This window comes from Aegilops tauschii, chromosome 6 (assembly GCF_002575655.3).
Source record: "Aegilops tauschii subsp. strangulata cultivar AL8/78 chromosome 6, Aet v6.0, whole genome shotgun sequence".
NCBI lineage: Eukaryota > Viridiplantae > Streptophyta > Magnoliopsida > Poales > Poaceae > Aegilops > Aegilops tauschii.
In genome coordinates this window covers 426,165,336-426,171,600 of record NC_053040.3, presented here as the reverse complement: position 1 = coordinate 426,171,600, position 6,265 = coordinate 426,165,336, and the positions used below count along the sequence as shown (strand labels likewise).

Below are 6,265 nucleotides of genomic sequence, written 5' to 3'. Positions count from 1 at the left end.
TTGACCGACACCGAGAGAGGGGGTAGGCCACGATCAACAACTGCTTCTTCTCATGTTTTTTACTTTACACTCTTTAAAGTTTTCTCTCGGTGCCGTTCTAGGAAGTTGGCCGGCACCGAGAGAGGGGGTAGGCCACGGTCAACAACTGCCTCTTCTCATATTTTTCACTTTACACTCTTTAAAGTTCTCTCTCGGTGCCGGTCTAGAAAGTTGACCGGCACCGAGAGAGGGGGTAGGCCACGGTCAACAACTGCTTCTTCTCATGTTTTTTTACTTTACACTCTTTAAAGTTGAGTTTTGAACAAATCTAACCCAAAATATATATATATATATATATATATATATATATATATATATATATATATATATATATATATATATGTAAAGAGTTCTCAGTTTTGAACATCGCGCTATTCGTCACCCAGGGTGAAGAATTCTTATTCTTCACTCCAGTCCATCTCCCACGTACACACCTTCAAAATGTAAGAAAACAAAAGCACTTGAGATAAGATTACAGCCATCTCCCACGTACATACCTTCAAAACGTAAGAAAACAAAGGCACTTGAGGTAAGATTACAGCCTGAAGTAGGAAACTGTCTCTGTTCTACAAAACAAAAGGGACAGACGTAATATTACATTTTGCATGCTAATAAGTTACATCAGGCATTTGAGAAATCCGTACGGCACAACAAAGTAATAACACTATAAAAAACAAAATGATGTTGCTGTAATTTTAGGATGAGTAGGAGACGTGCCTGACTTCTTTTGTAGGATGTGACTGTGTTCCTATAAATTGTTCTTCAGTGTAGTTCTTGTTTGCAATTTTTTCTCCAATGTTTTGCACGACAGTTGTCAAATGGATCATTTTTTTTGGGCGAGGTACTATATTATCTTGTTGACTTAGACCGGAAACACAAAAAGATTGCGGAGCGTTGTTAACTTTACTTTGAGATGTGCAGATCAAACGAAAATTTTCTTATAGTACGAAATAACCTTGAAAATGCCATATCCAGAATCCTAGAACTGCACTCCAAAAGTTTGATTTGTCTCAGGTATTTCCACAGTAATCAGCTAGAAACTTTTTTTGTAATACAGGGACAAGTCCGTAAAAAATTTTGGAGGCGAAAGCTTTGCTTTGCCTCAATCTAAACCATCCCATAAGAGGTATCTCTGCCTACCACATTATATTTCTTCTTGGGAGGTACATCAGCACTACAGTGATGATAACAATCCAAAAGCCCATAAACGATGCTCAGCACTGATTGAGATGACAACATTAATATCTGAAGAACCAAACATAAAAGGGACAGATGTATCATCACGAACACAGTAAAATCACGAGCCCATGGAATGGATGGTAGCCCGATGGCCCTAAAATAATGCTATATAACAAATGGAAGAACGATCAACATGGCCCTAGGAATAACAAAACCGTCTAATAAATAGATTCAGTGTACAAAACTAACTAATGGTTCTGGGAAATGTCTCACGTAATTAAAACTATCCCTATGAGTATAGAAAAAATCATTTGGAGATAATTGAATGCCATTTGGCGACCAGCAGCAGGAAAATTTCTGAAAGCACTATTTCAAAACAGATCTACTACACTGGCATGCCCAACTGCACTGCCCTCACACATATTTAAACTTGGTCTTCAAGCAACTTAACTTGAGGGTGCCCAAAGACTTCCATCAATTTCATATGTTCAACAATCTCTCAAGTAACTGAACAATTCTTATACATGGCCTAGAAGCAACATATAGTATCCTAAGAATAGTACTGAAGCCTTTAGCTTCACCTCTCTTCTCAACAATCCTAAATTTTGCTACTAATTATTGGTAAAAAGGTCTAAATTTTGAACCAAACAATACCTGTACCCACCATACACTAAAATACGAAGACGTGTTCCAGAAAACTCATTCCTCTCTACCCTCATACAGTTGTCGTCATCCACTTGAATAGACCTGAAAAAACATAATATTTTTATTTCTGAGGAGCATACCAACAAACAGGTAGAGACCACCGACAAACAAGAACACATCACACTTGAAGATAGACCGAGGCTTTACTATCTTAAACTGAAAAAAACACAAGGGAAGTTTGGATGTACCAGATTTATGAGAATCACATGAACACACTAGCTACAGGTATGAATCGAAAGTAAACAGAGAAACAAGACAGAGAGGCCAAGTTCTGTAACTACAATTGCAATGCAACCTAAATCATGTCTTGTACCAAAGTGTGCGAGATACAGTTGGATAAGATGAAACAAAAGAGATAAAGATTACAAGTTATCCACGCACAATCTCATGAATATGAATTACGTAGCATCAAAACTTAAATACCTTTAAAAGCAGGCTAGCACATGATGTGAACATGCTGACGGAGTACTTAACATTAATTCATGGAAATAGTGAATTGGAGCACAACCAGGATGACAACAGAAAGTATTGCTACAGCAGAAAAATTGATCGACTAAAATAAATGCACGTCTCTATTCTAGTGGTACAGTAAATACAGGGTAGAAGATATTAACCATATTTGAATGGATGGCTCTGCAAGATAGGAAAATAGGTCAAATGTGAACGAAATCAAAGTCTTACAGTATATAGGAATTTCAAACAAAAATAATGGTGCTGATTTTCTTTACGTATCCATGGCTACGGAAAAAAAATTGATGGAGCATAGTTAGAATCGCATTTACTCATCAAAAATAGCACATTCCCATCTGGTGTATGCTACAAAAAACAAATAAGCAATAACCTGAAGGAAAAATCGCATTTCCCTGTTATACATGATTACTCTTGCATTGAGAGCAGGTTAAACCAAAATATTAGTGAAGATTGACAGGCTGGATGAGAATCAGTGTCCACCTCTTGGCAATAGAAATAAATCAAACTTAGCTTCCGTGAATATTGACAGGCTGGGAGAAGGTCAGTGTCCGCCAACATAAGGTGTCCAACCAACCACATATAAAAATCTAGCAGTTCAGAGTTAGCCCACATTCGCCAGCCGATGTAAGAAATTTGAGAGTTACGAGATGTGGGGCCAACATAAAATAGGAGCATGTACAAATAATACATTTCCAAACTTGCATCCGATATAGATTGCATTGCTTCTTTACATAGACATAAAATAGGAGCACGCCCAGCTATATCGTTCTGTTCATTTCACCATGTATCAACAGATCAAAACTAGAAATAAATAGGTGCTTAGCCATCCAGCGTTAGCCTAAGCTCAGTGTGAAAATATGAGAACCAACCCTGTGAAAGTTTACTGTACTGCAGGTGTATGCAGTGCTTTCAAAGAGGTGACAAAGAGCAACAAATGTACCATGAACTGGAAAAATAAAAGCTGATCCTGCATCTTGCACTTTTCGCTAGTTGATACCATGTCTCACTATTATTCAGGCCTGCGCCTACAATGTCTCACTATTGTTCAATTCTACGCCTAGAGAAATTCAGAAGCCTTCGACATATAGACAGCCACAGGTCAAGTGAAAATCCGTACTTTTACCAGGACGATTCAAGTTTAAGAAAAGGCACATTTGTGTTCTTTAGTAAGATTAGCTAATCGATAGGTGTAAATCTCGATATGTTCAGAATATGATTGCCCCAGATGGCAGTGGCTCAACTAACTCAAAAACTAACTAGACATTACACTCCCTATCAACAAGCCGGTGACATTGTGCATTAAGATTACAGTTACTTGGGCACGAATGTTTTGTGCTTCTTTTTGGGGCATGATTTTTCACTGCGAGGCTTGTTTTTCACATTTACTTGTACTTTACCCTTTCCGAGTTCTTTATGTGCCTTCTGCAATAGAGCATATTTACAATGATGGGATGACCATTGTCATACAGTAGCAGCATCCCAACTCCATTCTAAGTAAATGGCTGAACATGGTATTTCTCAATACTATGTGACAGTCTAGTTATTTCAAAACGGTGGAGCTCCAATGAAGAAAAAAAGGGACAGTTTATCTATAACAGTGTATAAACAGGGCCATCGCCTTTGGCTGGATCTAAGAAGATACTGTACTGTTGTTCCTTCTCCGCAGCCTTCTTCTCCTCCTACAGCATGACATCCACCTCCTCCTTGAATTGATCCCACCTCCGAGCGCCAGTCTCCACCATCAACCTACATCAGTACATCACCTCTTCATTATGCAAGATCCTCTCTTCTGTTTCTTTTCCTTTCTTTCTCTTCTTCTGCCTCGCTCCCAAAAACCAAGAACCCTAACCCTAGAAATTAAGAAATTTGTGGAGGAGGAGGAAGAGGAGGGAGATCTTACCGGCGAGAAGAAAGCCGACGATGGAGGGCGACGCCGGAGAAGGCCATTGTCGCCGCCCAGCTCGCGTCGAATCGTTGCACTGCCTATGTCGCCTCGGTTCGCTACCGATCAGAGGCGCAAAGTGGACTACTTCACGCGCGAGAGATGGGAGTAGGCCTCGCCTCCGGTTGGTCCCTCCGGTGCCGCCGCTGTCGTCGCCTCCGCCATTGCTAGAGAGGGGAGGGTCGGGATAGAGGAACACCTGCCCGAGCCCGTGAAAACCGCTCGCACCTGTTCATGTACGGGGTGAGTGGGCTAGCTCCTAGCGACCAACCAAAGCCCAACCGTTTCCATCGACATAATTTTACAGTGGGCAAACATAATTTTACAGCCGGACATCTCTCTCGGTCGATGTACTCGGGTGAGGAATTACTTATTCCTGACGCAGGGTTATTAATAGACTATATATATATATATATATATATATGTTCCCTGTATATATAGTGATACTATTCATCACTTAGGGTGCAGAATAAGTTATTCTTCACCCGAGGTAATCTTACGATCATTTCATAATTAAATTACGTTGGGAATTCAAATATTTACCTTTTTATTGATTCACTACATAAAATTTGGCATAAGAAAATAAAAATATAGGTCATAAGACAAGAAAATTTGCAGTTTATGTGTATTTTACACTATGTTTTTACGTTTGTAATTTTACATAATATAAAATATTTTTTACGACGATTATATATTTTCTTATGGTCTTTTTTTACGTCGGAAATAAAACAAAAACTTACGGAACGTAAAATTACGGTGCATTGATGGTAAAATAGAGGGGGTGAAGAATAACTATTCCTCACCCAGGGTGACGAATAGTCTATATATATATATATGGGCTATTCTGTATGATGAAACGCGAGCGCTTGAACTGATGCTTTCTGTTTCTGTTAAAAATCATCTTCTTTAGTTCAATTTTTTTTGCAATTTTTTGTTGAAACGGGGCATGTAGTATATCGTTGGAAAGCTCTTGACATCTACATTACAATTGTATAATTTGTTTTTGCAAAAAAATTATGGTTTAAGAGCAGTTTTGGAAAAAACCATTTTTTTCAAAACCGAAAACGCAAATCGTATTTTGGACTTAATTTTCAAACGGTTTGTCGGAATTGAGCAATTGAGATGGCGTTGGAAAGCTTGTAAAAATCCGCATCTTCCATATATCTACTATTTTTTCAATTTCTATATGATTTAAAAGTAATTTGAAAAATGGTGAAATTCTGGGCGAAAAGTATTTTCGCTGTTTTTTGCAAACGTTTTGTCGGATTGACGCAAACGATACGGCGTTGGAAAGCTATGAAAAACGCGCAACTTTTGTATATAGAAAGTTTTTTCTAATTCCTTACGGTTTAAATACAAATTCAAATACGGTTAAAGTTGATTTTGAACGTGATTTTGTTAAAAAGTTTATTGAAATGGTGCAAATAATATACCATTGAAAAGCTACCGAAAATGCGAAACTTAGTCATGTTAAACATTTTCTCAAATTCGCAATCGTTTAAGAGTAATTCTGAATACGGCAAGACGGATCCTGCTATTTTTCCGTTTGAAAAACATAGTACTCGTACTGATATATGTGTGTGTTTGTACTGAGCTATTTTTTGTATAGTAATTTTGAATTAATCTGAAAAAAGAGTACTTGTACTGATGTTTGCATGGGTTTGTACTAAGCATGTTTTCACTAACTAGACTTTGCTCTGTTTTTTTGGTAATTTTTTTGCTCGTAAATTTTCAACGGTTTACTGTATCGTCGCCCCTGTACTTGCATGGTTTGTATTATCGAACTGAATGATATTTTATTCAAAAAGAAAATGTTTTGTTTTGTTTCTTTTTTTTGAACTCAACATTTTTTTGACAATGATGTTCTGAACTTCTCTCATTTTACGACTTGTACTGAGGTACTTACTAAGCAGGATTTTATGGGGTTTC

General features: G+C 37.8%; 1 long non-coding RNA gene across 1 annotated transcript; it reads right to left on the bottom strand.

Moving 5' to 3' along the window:
- Positions 1 to 439: 439 nt before the first annotated feature.
- LOC120966575 (uncharacterized) lies at positions 440 to 4,571 on the bottom strand. Its single transcript, XR_005760588.3, has 3 exons — positions 4,295 to 4,571; positions 2,347 to 4,140; positions 440 to 1,965 (listed from the first exon to the last, which is right to left on the bottom strand). It is a non-coding gene; the product is annotated as an uncharacterized lncRNA (long non-coding RNA).
- Positions 4,572 to 6,265: the final 1,694 nt, after the last annotated feature.